The sequence below is a fragment of the Macaca nemestrina genome, chromosome 1, assembly GCF_043159975.1.
Source record: "Macaca nemestrina isolate mMacNem1 chromosome 1, mMacNem.hap1, whole genome shotgun sequence".
Taxonomy (NCBI): domain Eukaryota; kingdom Metazoa; phylum Chordata; class Mammalia; order Primates; family Cercopithecidae; genus Macaca; species Macaca nemestrina.
Window position 1 is genome coordinate 209,250,876 of NC_092125.1, and position 18,330 is coordinate 209,269,205.

General features: G+C 41.0%; 1 protein-coding gene and 1 non-coding gene across 3 annotated transcripts in view; one reads left to right on the forward strand and one right to left on the reverse strand.

Moving 5' to 3' along the window:
- The window catches only part of LOC105494457 (chloride intracellular channel 4), a 98,213-nt gene that overhangs the window by 45,751 nt on the left and 34,132 nt on the right, over positions 1-18,330 (reverse strand). Inside the window, exon 2 of one of the 2 annotated variants that reach the window (XM_011762884.3) lies at positions 1,774-1,810. The exons of the other annotated variant lie outside the window; for it this stretch is intronic. The gene's annotated coding sequence lies outside the window, so the exon portion shown is untranslated. The remainder of the gene's footprint in view (positions 1-1,773; positions 1,811-18,330) is intronic. 2 annotated transcript variants of the gene reach the window in all.
- On the forward strand, positions 18,006-18,108 carry LOC112429091 (U6 spliceosomal RNA). Its single transcript, XR_003021218.1, has one exon. It is a non-coding gene; the product is annotated as a U6 spliceosomal RNA (small nuclear RNA).

An 18,330-nucleotide genomic window follows, 5' to 3' on the forward strand; every position in this document is an offset into this window, starting at 1 on the left:
ATCTGATCTTTGACAAAGCTGACAAAAACAAGTGATGTCAAAGACTCCATATTCAATAAACAGTGCTGGGATAACTGGCTAACCATATGCAGAAGATTAAAACTGAATCCCTTCCTTACACCATACACAAAAATCAACTCAAGATGGATTAAAGACTTAAATGTAAAACCCAAAACTATAAAAACCCTGGAAGACAACCTAGTCAGTGCCATTCTGGACATAGGAACTGGCAAAGATTTCATGACGAAGATGCCAAAAACAATTGCAACGAAAGTTGACAAACAGGATCTAATTGAACTTAAGAGTTTCCGCATAGCAGAAGAAACTATCAACAGAGTAAACAGACAACCTACAGAATGGGAGAAAATATTTGCAAAATATGCATCTGACAGAGGTCTAATATCCAGCATCCATAAGGAACTTAAACAAAATTACAAGTAAAAAACAAACAACCCTATTAAAAAGTGGGCAACAGACATGAACAGACACTTTTCAAAAGAAGACATACATGCAGCCAACAAGTATATGAAAAAAAGCTCAATATCATTGATCATTAGAGAAAAACAAATCAAAACCACAATGAGATACTATCTCACCAGAACGGCAGCTATTTTTAAAAAGTCAAAAAATAACAGATGCTGGCAAGGTTGTAGAGAAAAGGGAACAGTATACACTGCTGGTGGGAGTGTAAATTAGTTAAACTATTGTGGAAAGCAGTGTGACAATTCCTCAAAGAGCTAAAAACAGAACTATCATTCGACTCAGCAATCCCATTACTGGGTATATACCCTGAGGAATATAAATCATTCTACCATAAAGACACATGCATACGTATGTTCACTGCAGCACTATTCATGATAGCAAGACATGGAATCAGCCCCAAGTTTAAAAAGGAAAGATGGGCTGAAGGAAAAGGAGAGATGGGAAGGACAGAGAGCTGGAATGCTGGAAGAGAACGTTCTGACATTGCTAGAGATCAACACAGCCTGTTGACTATGACGTCTATGGAGAGTGCCAGAAATAACTCTCCAATAAGTCATTCAAAGATGCTGGTGAAAGTACTGTTTATTACCCTAAAGTAACTCTCAAAAAATTCAGAAGCATTTCAGTAAAATGCTACATCAGTAAAAAGTCATTAATTCCTAAACTAATGGAGAGGTAAAGGGACTTTAAAAAACAAAAACAAAAACAAAAAAACATGGGCTTATAATGAGGATTCTAGAAACCTAATCAGACAGCATGGGACAGTTACAACAGAGCTTGGTTTAAAAAACAAAATTCCGATTATTCTTTATCAGTAACAAAATATACACAGAATTTGAGGGCAGAATGAATCATATTAATTCCTAATACTACATACAACTTGTACAAAAATGTACTTCCTAAAAAAGGCCTAGTTCTTAAATTTTATTGTGATTACAAATAACCTAAGGAAAACATTTAAAATGAAGACCTCAGGGCCTCATATCTAGAGATTCTGATTCAGCAGAACTCCTGGGTTGGGGCCCAGGAAGCCTTATTTTGCTATAGGCACTCAAGGAGATTTCAAAGTAAGGCACCTGCCTGCTGGATACATTAAGAAACACTGGTGTGGGAAGGTTAGGATGATATTTGGTTCTCAGAACCCAAGTCAATTTACAGCACTAAATCATCCTACTATATAACAAACTGGTGTCCGAAGTTGCCTTTCTGATGATACTGACCATTAATAGCATGGAAAGCTGATAACACACAAGTGAATTTACTACAGACAAGAAAATGTTAATACATTACCTTTCCAATTAGCTTGATAATCCAAATTTGAGATTTACTGGAAAAAAAAAAAAAACAACAGTAGTTTGGTAGACAAAGAACTAGTCTGACTCAAGGTCTTTATCCTCCTCCACTTAATCTATAAAATTAACTAAAATTTCCCAAGCTGCCTGTCATAGCAGTGTTAAAATCATTAAGTTGGTAAAGGAGACATAATAAAGATATTACATGTAGGAACTTAGAAACACGTTAAACTAAAAGCAGGCTAAAGATGAATGGGGACTGGCTACAGAGCAGTCACCATACATAATCTCCTACAGTGGTCTGCAGAGCCAGTCCTTGAGCATGGGCAAAAGAATCTCAGAATACAGAACAGTTCACGAAGACCTGGTCAGGACACAAATGCCCCTTTCCTTTCACAGATGACTGCCTCCTTTCTCTATCATTTTCTAGCAAATTTTCCCAATTTACTTTTGTTTCTGGTATATCAGAAGCTTGTTACACATCTCATACTCCTAATAAGCACTTTCCTTCATGCACACATAAATAAATGCGTATTCTTTAAAAAAAAGTACCTTCTTTACTAACCACTCATGACAAGTCAAATAAGAAACTTCATCATCACCATGAACAACTTTTTCCAAAGTTTTAATAGCATCAGAAAATTGGGAGCTACTAGTCAGATGAAATATTTATTTTTATTTTATTTTTGAAATTTTTAGAAGTATACAAAAGGCCACGTACAATGGGTCCCGCCCATAATCCCAACACTTTGGAAGTCAAAAGCAGGAGGATCACTTGATGCCAGAAGTTTGAGATCAGCCTGGGCAACCAAGCAAAACCCCATCTCTACCAAAAAAATTAGAAAATTAGCCACCGTGGTGGCACTCTCCTATAGTACCAGTTATTCAGAAGGCTGAGGTGGGAGGATCACTGGAGCCCAGGAGTTCAAGACTGCAGTGAGCCATGATTATAGCACTGCATTCCAGCCTGGGTAACAGAGCAAGACCCTGTCACTATTCAAAATATATATATATATACACACACACACACATATATATACACATACATCCATATAGATATGTATAATTTATATATATATAGTAAAACTGTGGAAAAATTCAAATTTCTTTTTTTTTTAATTAGATGGAGTCTCGTTCTGTTGCCCAGGCTGGAGTACAGTGGTACGATCTCAGCTCACTGCAACCTCTGCCTCCCAGGTTCAGGCGATTCTCCTGCCTCAGCCTCCCGAGCAGCTGGGAGTAATAATAAATAATAAATAAGGCACCACCATGCCTGGCTTATTTATTTATTTATTCATTTTTTGAGATGGAGTTTCAGTCTTGTCACCCAGGGTGGAGTGCAATGGTGTGATCTCAGTCACTGCAACCTCTGCCTCCCAGGTTCAAGTGATTCTCCTGCCTCAACCTCCTGAGTAGCTCAGATTACAGGCGCCCACAACCACATCCAGCTGATTTTTGTATTTTTATTAGAGACAGTGTTTCACCATGTCGGTCAGGCTGGTCTCGAACTCCTGACCTCAGGTGATCCGCCCGCCTCGGCCTCCCAAAGTGCTGGGAATACAAGCATGAGCCATGCCGCCTGGCCTAATTTTTTGTATTTTTATTAGAGATGGGGTTTCACCATGTTGCCAGGCTGGTCTCGAACTCCTGACGTCAAGTGATCCACCCACCTCAGCCTTCCAAAGTCCTGGGATTACAGGCGTGAGCCACTGGGCCTGGCGAAAAATTCAAATTTCTAGAATTCTGCAAGTCAAAAACTTTCTCCTTTAATCCAAGTTAAATATAAAATTCAATTTCAACAAAGTTATAGAATCAAAATTACCCTGTTTAGTATGAACTACACTGAATACAGCCCATTGCTACAGCTGACTGAGGGCATTGTGATACAATGGAAAGCATCCTACACTGGGAGCCAGGATACGTTTATTCTACATCCAGTTTTGTATTAGTAACCATAAAAATTAACATATAGGTATCTAACGATAGCATCTGAGAAAAGTATGCCTTTAAAAAATACTTTTCACTGCTTCTAACAGTTATATTCATTGTTTTAAAAATAAATAAAAACTGAAGCACTAGAGAAAGTCAGAGTTCCCTTACCCTTGAACCACTAATTTGCTGCTTATTCTTCTACATTTTTATTTTCTATGTACATACTACTATTTTTCTTTTAATAGAGACGGGGTCTAACTATGATGCCCAGGCACGTCTCAAACTCCTGGCCTCAAGTTATCCTCCCACCTTGTCCTCCCAAAGTGCTGGGATTACAGGTGTGAGCCACCATGCCCGGCCCATACTACTTTATTCCTTGAAAAATGTGATCACACTATATGTAACTTGTTTTTATAGTTTATATATTTTATTTCCAACTTAATGTAACCAATCCTCTGGAGGCTGTAATGTCTCTGCCAGAATACTGTCAGAGATGGCCAGGGAGGAAACCAGGGCCTTCAAACCCTGCCAGGCCCCTGCCCCTGGGGTGGGATCAGAGGAGGCCTAACAGAGTCAGGACTTTGAACATCAACCAGTGGTAATGAGGCCACCTCCACTAGCATATCAGGGGGACACACTAGTTTCACCATGTTGGCCAGACATTTCCGTGGAGGGAAAAGGAGAAGAGAGATGGTACTGCTTTGTTATAACCAGGTGGAGACAGAAGTCCAAGTGCTCCACTGGGTTGTCTCATTTTTATATTATTATTTTTATTTTTATTTCTTTTGAGACAGAGTCTCGCTCTGTCGCCCAGGCTGGAGTGCAGTGGCATGATCTTGGCTCACTACAACCTCTGCCTCCCGGGTTCAAGTGATTCTCCTGCCCCAGCCTCCTGAGTGGCTGCAATTACAGGCATGCACCAGCACACTTGGCTAATTTTTGTATTTTTAGTAGAGATGGGGTTTCACCATGTTGGCCAGGCTGGTCTCAAATGCCTGACCTCAGGTGATCCGCCTGCCTCGGCCTCCCAAAGTGCTGGGATTACAGGTGTGAGCCACCGTGCCCAGCCCCATTTTTTAGATTTAATACTTCTTGCTTTCAGAATGTGATTTAAAGGAAAAGAAAAATAAACAAACTTAATACTTCTGAGAGACTTCTGCTTCTGGAAGACAGAATTAGATGGCAGTGAGCTTCTTAGTTTTTTGCCTTATACATCTCAGACTTGGAGCCAAAAAAGCCAGCAACCATGGTGAGGAGGCTCTTATTACTGCCGGGGTGGGGGAATGGGAGTTGCAGCTCCCATTCACTAGTGGAGGGATACACTAGTATCTATTTTTAGTAGAGACAGGGTTTCACAGTGTTGGCCAGGCTGGTCTTGAACTTCTGACCTCAGGTGATCCGCCCACCTCGGTCTCCCAAAGCGCTGAGATTACAGGCGTGAGCCTCCATGCCCAGCCTATTTCCATGTTTTGAGATCATCCATCTAAGTGTCATTCCTGAAGGCCTCACTGGATGCTACTGTCCCAATAATTTTACATCTAGAAATTTATTCTATAGAAACAGTCATACAGATGTCCAAAGATACAAGAGAGGAATACTGAGGCCTTATTGTTTGTAATAGCAAAACACTAGAGACCACCCAAGCCCATCAGTAAAAGATTTGTTAAATTTATAGACCACCAACAGAGGATAGAAGTCTAGGCCACCCATTCAGCCTTTGCTGGCATGCGTGAAGATGGAGCCACAGCTTTTTCTGTGGTGTTTACAGTAGAGCAGTAATTATCTAAAAGTTTGTGATCTTGTTTAGGCTGCCCCTTCCCTGGTTCTCAGGCAAGAGGCAGCAGGATTTTGTTGGAATTTTTTTTCTCAGTCCAGGTTGCTGGCTTCTTTAGCTCCAAGTCAGGAATATAGGAAGCAAAAAAGCAGGAAATTCTATATTCCCAGAATACTTCTGAGAAGTCTCTCAGAAGTATTAGATTTAAAAGCAAAATTAAAAATGCATAACATGTGACATATCCATACAGTGGAACATTATTTGACAATTAAAAGCAATGAAGTATGGACACATGCTATAACTTGAATAAACTAAGTGAAAAGAACAAAAGACCACATATCGTATCCACAGATGCAGAACCCGCAGATATAGGGACAACTATAACGGACTTCTGCATCCACAGAGGAGTCCTGGAACCAATCCCCCGTGGATTTCAGGGGACAACTGTATATGATTCCATTTATATGAAATGTCCAAAATAGGCAAATTCATACAGACAGTAGACTATTTGCTGCCAAGAACTGAGGATGGAGAAGAGGAGTGACTGCTAATGGGTACATGGTTTCTTTTTGAGGTGGTGAAAATGTTTTAAAATTGGACCCTGGTGGCTGGGCGTGATGGCTAACATCTGTAATCCCAGCACTTTGGGAGGCCAAGGCAGGTGGATCACTTGAGGTCAGGAGTTCAAGATCAGCCTGGCCAATATATAGTGAAACCCCATTCCTACTAAAAAATACAAAAATTGGCCAGGTGCAGTGGCTCATGCCTGTAATTCCAGTACTTTGGGAGGCCCAGGCAGGTGGATCATGAGGTCAGGAGTTTGAGACCAGCCTGACCAACATGGTGAAACCCCATCTCTACTAAAAATACAAAAATTAGCTGAGTGTGGTGGTGCATGCCTATAGTCCCAGCTACTTGGGAAGCTGAGGGAGGAGAATCACTTGAACTCAGGAGACAGAGGTTACAGTGAGCCAAGATCATGCCACTGTACTCCAGCCTGAGCAACAGAGCAAGCCTCCATCTCTCCCCAAAAAAAAAAAAAAAAAAAAAGGGCTGGGCGCAGCGACTCACACCTGTAATCCCAGCACTTTGGGAGGCCGAAGCGGGTGGATCACGAGGTCAGGAGATTGAGACCATTCTGGCTAGCACGGTGAAACCCCGTCTTTACTAAATATACAAAAAACAAAAATTAGCCCGGCGTGGTGGCAGGCGCCTGTAGTCCCAGCTACTTGTGAGGCTGAGGCAGGAGAATGGTGTGAACACAGGAGGCAGAGCTTGCACTGAGCAGAGATTGTGCCACTGCACTCCAGCCTGGGTGACAAAGTGAGACTCCATCTCAAAAAAAAAAAAAATTAGACCCTGGTAATGGTTGCACAACTCTGTGAATATACTAAAAACCACTGAATTGTATATTTTAAAGGGGTGAATTACATTGTATATGAATTATATCCAACAAGTTGTTTTTTAAATATATGCATACAGATCATAAATATAAATATATACATGCTGCAGAAGATTTTAATTTGGATTACACAGGTTTGTTTTGTTTGGTATCTTTAGTAGAGACGGGGTTTCACCATGTTGGCCAGGCTGGTCTCAAACTCTCGACCTTGTGATCCGCCTGCCTCAGCCTGCCAAAGTGCTGGAATTACAGGCGTGAGCCACTGCACCCAGCTTGGATTACATAAAGTTATGATTTCATGTTACAAAAACATATATGTCTATTATGTCTTCTTAAAAATTAGAATACCAGTCTGAGAAACATATAGTGAGATCCCATCACCACAAAAAATTTTTAAAAATTAGCCAGGTGTGGTGGCTCATGCCTGTGGTCCTAGGCTACTCAGGATGCTGAGGCAGGAGGATCACTTGAGCCTGGGAGGTTGAGGCTGCAGTGAACCATGATCACACCACTGCACTCTAGCCTGGGTGAAAGAGTGAGACCCCCGTCTCCAGAAAATAAAAATAAAAATAATTGGCTGGGCGCGGTGGCTCACGCCTGTAATCCCAGCACTTTGGGAGGCCGAGGCGGGTGGATCATGAGGTCAGAAGATCGAGACCATCCTGGCTATCACGGTGAAACCCTGTCTCTATTAAAAATACAAAAAACTAGCTGGGCCTGGTGGTGGGCGCCTGTAGCCCCAGCTACTCGGGAGGCTGAGGCAGGAGAATGGCGTGAACCTGAGAGGCGGAGCTTGCAGTGAGTCGAGATAGCGCCACTGCACTCCAGCCTGGGCAACAGAGCAAGACTCCGTCTCAAAATAAATAAATAAATAAATATAAAAATAGAAATAAAAATAAAAATAATTTTTTAAACTCGAATAATTAAAGAGAAAACTTAATCCCACTGACAGAAATAAACATGAATCTCTAGATAGAGTCTTAGTATTCATTTGGGTTTTATTCTTATAAAAGGATTATTTTCTTTACCTTGCTGTCTGGGTATTCTTCACTAGCCTCACACCTCTTCCCTTCACACCTCTGTGGTAATTCTTGAATTGCATAATACTGGTATTTAATCAGAAACTGCTGGATTAACTCCTATATTGCAGAATAGGGGTCAATGGCAGATGCCAAATATTTTAATGTTTTACTAAGTCAACATTAAGGAACTGCTCACTTAGAAAACCTAGTTTAATCAGTCTTTAGAATAGTCTGATTTTTAAACACCTAAGAAGAAAAGCTTTAACTTCATTCTTCTCTTTATTTATGTTTATGGAACTGAGGGTAAGCAGTGGTGATGACTGGAGGAAGAGAGACAGAAGTAAGGACCTGAAAGTAAGAACAGGCTCCTGACCATTAAATTATTTTCCTCAACATATTTTCTGGGGAGCGTATAGAGTAATGTGTTATTAAAGAACGAACTTTAAAACTTTTGGCCGGGCGCGGTGGCTCAAGCCTGTAATCCCAGCACTTTGGGAGGCCGAGACGGGTGGATCACGAGGTCAGGAGATCGAGACCATCCTGGATAACACGGTGAAACCCCGTCTCTACTAAGAAATACAAAAAACTAGCCGGGCGAGGTGGCGGGTGCCTGTAGTCCCAGCTACTCGGGAGGCTGAGGCCGGAGAATGGCGTGAACCCGGGAGGCGGAGCTTGCAGTGAGCTGAGATCCGGCCACTGCACTCCAGCCTGGGCTACAGAGCGAGACTCCGTCTCCAAAAAAAAAAAAAAAAAAAAAAAACAAACAAACAAAAAAAAAAACTTTAATACCCCATTTACCTTTAGTATGAATTCTATCTAAATTAGCTGTCTGAATACACAAAATGGTTGCTTTGATTTAGACTAACTTAAAAGTCACAAAACAATGTGATAAATGAGCAAAGTCACCTGGCTTCTATTACCTATTTCTTCAGTTTTTTTGTTTTTTTTTTTTTTTGAGTTGTAGTCTCTCTCTGTCACCCAGGCTGGAGTGAAATGGCACGATCTCAGCTCACTACAACCTCTGACTCCTAGGTTCAAGCAATTCTCCTGCCTCAGCCTCCCGGGTAGCTGGGATAATAGGCACCCGCCACCAGGTCCAGCTAATTTTTGTATCTTTAGCAGAGACGGGGTTTCACCATATTGGCCAGGCTGGTCTCAAACTCCTGAACTCATGATCACCTGCCTCAGCCTCCCAAAGTGCTGGGATTACAGGTGTGAGCCACCGCGCCTGGCCTATTTCTTCAGAATTTTTGCTAAACACATGCTAGAACCAAGTTTGGAGTCTAGAGGTTTTATAAACTGTTCTTCTACAGAGTCTGCAGAGCATGTGGGAAACCACAGTTCAGAATCATACATACCTAGGTTTGAATCCCGACTTCCCTACTTCATTAGCTGTGTAATCTTCAGTAAGTGACTTAACATCTGTGAAACTTGACTTACTATATACCATGTTATTGTGGGGATCAAGTAAGTTAGGATACACATAGTTCCTGGCAAATGGTAAGAGTTTTTAAAACGTTACTTGACCCAAAGACACTCCATGCAAAGAACTCAAGGCCTAACAACAGATTCTTCAGTTCAAGCACTTAGTGGTTAGAATCCCTAGATTGCTTTATTCTTTCAGAAAACAAGGAGAGAAGGGAAAAAAATCTAAATATCTTCCACATTAAATTTTTCCAACTGACATAGATTATGGTCCGATGCTTTAAAAAAAAATAAGTCTACATAAAGTTTAAACAGTTCACTAAATAGAAAAAAGCAAAGATATTCTTTTTTTTTTTTTTTAGACAGAGTCTCGCTCTGTCGCTGGAGTGCAGTGGCACGATCTCGGCTCACTGCAAGCTCCCGCCTCCCGGGTTCACGCCATTCTCCAGCCTCAGCCTCCCGAGTAGCTGGGACTACAGACGCCCACCACCAATGCCTAGCTAATTTTTTGTATTTTTAGTAGAGACAGGGTTTCACCGTGTTAGCCAGGATGGTCTCGATCTCCTGACCTCGTGATCCGCCCATCTTGGCCTCCCAAAGTGCTGGGATTACAGGTGTGAGCCACAGCGCCCGGTCAAGATATTCTTTAATATGTCAAAAATCTCTGGCCATGCAAAGATTATATTATTGTTTCCTGGCCATAACCATGTCACAGAACGAACTCAATAAATAGTCAAATGATACATAATGGAAGAATTACTATATGTCCAAGCTCTTTCTGTGTAAATAAAACAGTTAAGCAGAGGATAGTGCAAAGACTTTGGTTGCTACCATTTCTACCATTTCCTTACTCAGCATCACCAATTCATGAAATCTGCTCTTCAGATAAAAGCTTGTACAATTTAGAGAGGAAATGATTAGCTTGAAATTACATCAGGATGCCCAATTACCAGGGCTAGATGAAACTCCAGGACAGACCATTAAGAGTTCATTCACATGGAACATTTACCTTATTGAAGACAAATCTCTCTGCTTGTCCAAAACAAGCTCTTCGCATGTATTAATCTAGTTAATCCTGATATCCTCTTGCTTAGCAGAGAACGGTGGTTAAGATCACTAATTTAGAGCCAGACTCTCAGACAACTCCACTACTGCCTACCTAAGTGACTGAACAACTGGGCCTGTTTTCCTTTTCTATAAAATGGGAATAATAACCTCACTGGATAGTTGGGAGAACGGAATGAGTTCATACATATGAAGGGCTTAGATTAGCACAACACTCAAGGAACGGGGTTGGGGGAGTTGTTTGTTATATACTTTTTCATACTTTTTGATATTTGTAATACGGACATGAATCTTTCATTTTAAAAAAGCAGGCAAACAAAAACCCTCCCATCAAAAACATGAAAATAGAGTAAAACACAAGTTAAAGAATGAATGTGGAAAAACTCTGAAGATAAAATCTTACTCATTGCCTGTATTATAACAAAACATAAAATTAAATAAAAGATAAAATCTATGTAACAGGAGTATATAAGAGTAGGATACGCAAAAACTCTCAAGAAAGTGGGTTTAAAGACTGGGCAAGGTGGCTCACATCTGTCATCCCAGCACTTTGGGAGACCGAGGCAGGCAGATCGCTTGAGCCCAGAAGTTCAACACCAGCCTGGGCAACATGGTGAAACCCTATCCCTACAAAAAATACAAAAGTTAGATGGGCATGGTGGCACACGCCCGTGATCCCAGCTACTCGGGAGGCTGAGGTAGGAGAATCACTTGAGCCCAGGAGATCAAGGCTGCAGTGAGCCACTCATGCCACTGCACTCCCGTCTACATGAGAGAGAGAGGAAAAAGTTTAAAATGTAGATTACCAGGTACCACTTCCAGATACTCTGATTCCATATGTCTGTGGTGGGGCCCAGGAATCTATAATTTTTAATAAGTACTTCAAGTAATTCTAATTTGGATGTATTTGGTGCATAGACCATATTTTCATAAACATTCACACATTGACAGAAGAAAAACACGTTTAAAAAAAAAAAAGGCCAGGCACAGCAGCTCATGCCTGTAATCCAAGCACTTAGGGAGGCCGAGGTGAGTAGATCACAAGGTCAGGAGTTCGAGACCAGCCTGGCCAATAGGGTGAAACCCTGTCTCTACTAAAAATACAAAAATTAGCCGGGCGTCGTGGTGGGTGCCTGTAGTCCCAGCTACTGAGGAGGCTGAGGCAGGATAATTGCTTTAACTTGGGAGGAAGAGGCTACGGTGAGCCAAGATCATACCACTGTATTCCAGCCTGGGTGACAGAGCAAGACTCCATCTCAGAAAAAAAAAAAAAAAAATCAAAACTGGAATGAAGAAGTTTGCCCCATGGTTAAACTTAAACTTTGAATTCCTCGTGATGCCTTTTGGACTCAGCTCTCTGTAGGCCAGTAACTGGTCACTGTTTGATAGAGTCAAATTTGGTAAATAACAGGCTATTTCCTCCACACTATCATATCTTAAACTTGGACAAACTCAAACTAAGCCAAATAGAATGTCAAGGACAATTTTGGTGATCCAAAGTCCTTTATAGATGAAGTGCTATCGGATGGTTATATATGGTTCAGAAAATAATTACAAATGTTTTTTTTTTGAAACAGAGTCTTGCTCTGTCACCCAGGTTAGAGTGCAGTGGCGCAATCTCAGCTCACTGCAACCTCCGCCCACTGGGTTCAAGTGATTCTCCTGCCTCAGCCTCCCGAGTAGCTGGGACTACAGGCAGGCGCCACCACACCAGGCTAATTTTTTTTATTTTTAGTAGGGACGAGGTTTTGCTATGTTGCCCAGGCTGGTCTCGAACTCCTGACCTCAGGCGATCCGCCCCCCCACGGCCTCCCAAAGTGCTAGGATTACAGGCGTGAGCTACCGTAACCGGCCACAAATTTTTTTTTTTTTTTTTTTTTTTTTTGAGACGGAGTCTCGCTCTGTCGCCCAGGCTGGAGTGCAGTGGCCAGATCTCAGCTCACTGCAAGCTCCGCCTCCCAGGTTTACACCATTCTCCTGCCTCAGCCTCCAGAGTAGCTGGGACTACAGGTGCCCGCCACCCCGCCCGGCTAGTTTTTTGTACTTTTTTAGTGGAGACAGGGTTTCACCGTGTTAGCCAGAATGGTCTCGATCTCCTGACCTCATGATCCGCCCATCTCGGCCTCCCAAAGTGCTGGGATTATAGGCTTGAGCCACCAACGAATTTTTATTACTGTATTATACTACTAAATAATTTGGCATGTCAGGGGAAAAATAAAAAATAAAAAAAAAAGATTCTGTTGTGATGTTAGGGACCAGGGCTAATACCTGACTAGCAGAGTAGGCTGGATTTTCCATTTAGAACCTATCTAACCACAGGGCAAGTCACTTAACCTCTGTGGCTCTTAGTTTTCTGGAAAAGGCAGGTGGGGAGAGAGATTAATTTATTGAAGTTTTAACTGTAATGTAAACAACATTACATACACAAGATATATCCCTACTCTTAGGGAATCCACACTGAAGTATTTGGGGATAAAATGCCACAATGTATGCAACTTATGAGAGAAAGAGCAAATAATAAAGCAAATAGAGTAAAATGTTAACAATAGGTAAACCTGGGTAAAGAGTATCCTTTCAACTGTTTTGTTTTTGTTTTTGTTTTGTTGGGTTTTTTTTGAGACAGGGTCTTGCTCTGTTGCCCAGACTGGAATGTAGTGGTGCCATCAGAGCTCACTGCAGCCTTGAACTCTCCAGGCTGTAGTGATCCTCCCACCACAGCCTCCACAGTAGCTAGGAATACAGAAAAACACCACTATGCCTGGGTAATTTTTTAATTTTCTTGTAGAGACAGAGTTTTGCTCTGTTGTCCAGGTTAGTCTTGAACTCCTGGCCTCAAGTAATCCTCCTGCCTCAGCCTCCGAAAGCAGTGGGATTACAGAGCCACTGTGTCCGGCCTCTTACGCGTGTAACTTGTAAGTATGAAATTATTTCCAAATAAAGTGTTTTTAAAATTATTAATCTAGTTTCCACTTCAGTCCTAATAGTTTCTAACTATATTATAGCTCATTTTATTGTGTATCATTTATATATTATCTTCAAGGGCAGATAGATATCAATCTTTTAAAGTTAAAAACTTTTTTTTTATTCATTCCCCATCCATGTGAGGACCTACACTAAACGCCAGAGATCTGGTGATGAATAAGAGAAGAAATGGTTTCTGCCTTTGCATTACCGATAGCGTTCCAAGTCTAATCTGAATCATTTAAGAATTTCGGAATACCCTAAAAGTACAAAATTTCAATTTAGAATACAATGAAACTCAAAATATACCCCACAACCTTACCACCATTAAAAAACCACCAGTTTAACATTTTCTCAAAAGTGACATAAACTTCTCCTGATAAATTATGGTTTTGTGAGTTTCAGTTTTATGGGCTTGCCAGTGGCTCCCCCTCTGAGTTAGTAGTTCAGCTTATAACAGTACATTTGATGTTCTCTTGCTTCAGCCTAAGTCACTGTGAATTGAAGTCATTCAAATGTTGAATGGGAGAGATGATTCACCTTCTAGTAGTTTTCAAAGGTTATCTGTTGCTGTTTCTTTTGGTAAATGACCAAGTTATGATCAATTACCTAATATAATACTTTCATTAAAAATAAAAACCATAGAGTGTACAATAGTCTTTAAAAACTAGGTCTTACAAGTCCCAGCGCAGTGGCTCATGCCTGTAATCCCAGTACTTTGGGAGGCCGAGGCGGGCGGAACATGAGATCAGGAGTTTGGGACCAGCCTGGTCAACATAGTAAAACCCTGTCTCTACTAAAAATACAAAAAATTAGCTGGGCATGGTGGCGGGTGCCTGTAATCCCAGCTACTTGGGAGGCTGAGGCAGGAGAATCCCTTGAAGTGGGGAGGCGGAGGTTGCAGTGAGCTGAGATCACGCCACAGCACTTCAGCCTGTGGAACAGTATGAGACTCCATCTTTAAAAAGAAAAAATAGGTCTTACAAAGTTCTCCATCCTCCTTTCCTAGAATGACTTCCTCACTGATGTCCTTGAGGACCCACAGCACTGCTCCACCCCCAGTCCCGTTCATCCTGTACAATAAGGCCACATAAATCTGGACCCTTATATGTGACTACAATCACATTAACCTCTACTGAAATGCTCACTGCCACATCGTGCTTCAGGTCAAGCTCAAGTCTCACTACAAGAATTCAGTTACCTTGCCGGGCCCGGTGGCTCACGCCTGTAATCCCAGCATTGTGGGAGGCCGAGGAGGGCGGATCACGAGGTCAAGAGTTCAAGATCAGCCTGGCCAATATGGTGAAACCCAGTCTCTACTAAAAAAAAAAATACAAAAATTTGCCGGGCATAGTGGCATGGGCCTGTAGTCCCAGCTACTCGGGAGGCTGAGTCAGGATAATCGCTTGAACCAGGGAGACAGCGGTTGCAGTGAGCCGAGACTGTGCCACTGGACTCCAGCCTGGGTGACAGGTGAGACTCTGTCTCAAAAAAAAAAAAAAAGAATTCAGTTACCTGTCCTTTCCTTTTTTTTTTTTGAGATGGAGTTTCACTCTTGTTGCCCAGGCTGGAGTGCAATGGTGTGATCTCAGCTCACTACAACCTCCGCCTCCCAGGTTCAAGTGATTCTCCTGCCTTAGCCTCCCGAGTAGCTGGGATTACAGGCATGCGCCACCATGCCCAGCTAATTTTGTATTTTTAGTAGAGACGGGGCTTCTCCATGTTGGTCAGGTTGTTCTCAAACTCTTGACCTCAGGTGATCCACCCGCCTCTGCCTCCCAAAGCGCTGGGATTACAGGCATGAGTCACTGCGCCCAGCTGCCCTTTCAATTTCTATCCCAGCTTCTCAAACTCTGATGTCAACACAACTTATTAGGAGATCTTGCAAAAATGCAGATTCTGATTCAGTAAATCTGGGGTGACAACCAAGATTCTGCATCTCTTACAAATTCCCAGGGAATAGCAAGCCTATACCATGTATTTAACAATTAATCATGATTTGCCTAAAGGGAAACAAAGTACTGAGAGAGAGGACAAGAAGCACCTACTTTAGATAAGATGACCATGGAAGACCTCTTAGACATAAAGAATGAGAAGGAAACAGCCATGCAAAGAGCCAGTGTGACAAGACTGCCGTAAGTATATGAGAAAGTGGTGTTGGCAGGGGCCAGATCATGAAAGATTTTCTAGACCAAATTAAAGTGTTTGAATTTTATGCAAAGAGGGAACAATTTATTCATGAACTTAACAAATGTTTACCAAGTACCTACTATGTAGAAAAAAAGCATTTAATACAACGTTTAACAGCAAGGACTGAAGGCAGAGTGCCTGGTTTGATATACTGATTCTTCTACTTAAGCATGAGTGTGATATTGGGTAAGTTACTTAAACCTCTCTGGGCCTCAGTTGCTTTATACGTATAATGATTGGAAGAATACCTGCTTCACAGAGTTATCATGAATATAAATGAGTTAATAGACGAAAGGCTCTTAAAATATTGCCCAGCATGTGGTTAAGTGCTCAGTAAAACAGTATGTGCCAGAGAACATATTCCTGACTTCATGGAGCTTCCACTGGTGGGAGGGGAAAGGGGTTAAGGAACGCCAGAACAGGGTAACAGGATACCACTGAAGGGTTTTGATGGGTGAGGGTATATAAGGGCAAAATCTGATTTCCATTTAAGACAATAAATAACACTCTGCCATATGGAAAACAGGTCAGAGGCATCAAACTGATAAAGAATTGAAGCTGGGTGGCCTCTTGTGGTAGTTGTGGTGAAATGTGCTCTGGATTAGGTAAAAGCAATGGACGTGAAAGGAAAAGTATGGATTAAATTGAATTGGGATAGCATAATCCTAAAGACGTGTGGATGGTTTGGATGTGGAAAGCGGGAGAAAGAAAGAAATCAAGTAACTCCTACCTATCTGCTTTGAGCAACTGGGTCAAGGAAACCTCAAGATGGGAGTAAGGGTAGGCCTATACTTTGCTGGAGGATGGAAAGGGAAATAAGAGATACCACAGATCTATAACCCTGGCATTTACATCTTGAAAATACTTCCCGGGTATGGAGGGCTATAAATCAAAATTAACATTGTTTACCTCAGGACAGATCTGAGGAGAGGTAGGGACAGGAGATTATTTTTATTTTTTGAGACAAACTCTTGCTCAGCCGCCCAGGCTGGACTACAGTGGCGCAATCACAGCTCACTGCAGCCTTGACCTCCTGGGTTCAAGCAATTCTCCCACCTCAGCCTCCCAAGTAGCTGGGACTACAGGCACATACCACCATGCCTGGCTAATTTTTGTATTTTTTTGTAGAAACAGAGTTTCACCATGTTGCCCAGGCTGGTCTCGAACCCCTGGGCTCAAGCGATCTGCCCACTTTGCCCTCCCAAAGTGCTGGGAGTACAGGCATGAGCTACCATGCCCAGCCTGGGGGTATTAATTTTATATACTTGTGTCCTATTTGTCTTTTTATAACAAGCATGTTTTTCTTTTCTATTCTTTGTAGATTTAAGAAAATTATTTTTTAATGTTTTTACATGATAATCTTATTACTGTCTCTAATCAGTGCCAAAATGTTAAACTGCTTAAATATAATAGAACTTCTTTTGAATAAATGCTAAATGCAAAGTAGTCATTCAAAAACTACTAGATGAAATAACAAAGGGAATTAATGTCACTTGAGTTCCTTTTGAGTACTTTTGTTACTTGCTTGAAGTATATGCTGAAGATGGAAACAAAGGCTTTAATCTGTAGGAAAATCAAATCTGAAATATCTCAGCCAGAACCACTTTTTAAAACAAACTGTCAGATGTACAATGACCAGACTTTCCATCTAGGCACAATAGATCCATGACGAAAACGAGTTCTGCTTGTTCACATTCACTCATCAAAAGCCTAAAAGGAGGAACAAAGTCTATTATCTCTTCAGAATAACTAATAAACCATATAATTTAAAATATTGACTGTCTGGAGGCAACATCTCTTCTTTTTACAGAGGGGTCATCCTTTTTCTTACAAATTCTTCATCAAAGACATATTCTCTAGTGGGGGAAAAAACCTGAATGACAACAAATGAAAGAAAGAAAGAAAGAAAAATGATCAAAGCTACAGTCCTTTTTTCCTAGTCTGGATCTACCTTGATTGTATTCCCTATAAGTATCAACTACAATAAATCAAAATGTCACCAAAACGTTCTGGAAACAAGTTAAAAGTACTATTTATTGAGTAGTGTATTTTGCAGTTGACATGCACTATATAAAACTAGTTTTATGTATTTCACAATAACCATATGAAATTAAGGGTTGTTTTCCTCATGTTTCATATGAGTTTCAGATGAGGAAACTGAGGTTCAGAGAAGCTCAGTAATTTGTCATAGGTCATACAACTGAGGAGTGTCAAAACTGAGGTTTAAACTCCAAGGTCCATACTATCTACAACCACTATGATAGTTTCTTGCACCAAAGCAAAGAAGGAGATGCTAGAATCTCACCTGCTTGATCTCAAGATTCTTACAGAACCACCACCATCTCACTCATAGACATTACTATCAAGTAAGATAAATGACCTGAGCTACGACCCATAGAATGTAGGCCACAAATGTTTTAAATTTTCTAGCAGCCATATTAAAGACGTAAAAAGAGTACTTGCTTTGAGAGCATAAATACTAAAATTGGGTCAATTCAAAATAGATTAGCATGGCCCCTGTACAAGAATGATGCACAAATTTGTGAAGCATTCCACATTTTTTTTAAAGTAAAAGAAACAAGTGTGATTAAATATTTTTATTTAACCCAATATAACTAAATTCATTTCAACACATAATCAATATAAAAAGTTATTACATTTTCTTTGTACTACATCTTTAAAATCTAGTGCATATTTCATAATTATAGTACATCTCAACTCAAACTAGACATACTTCAAACACTCAATAGCCACGTATAGGTAATGACTATTGTATTGACAGCA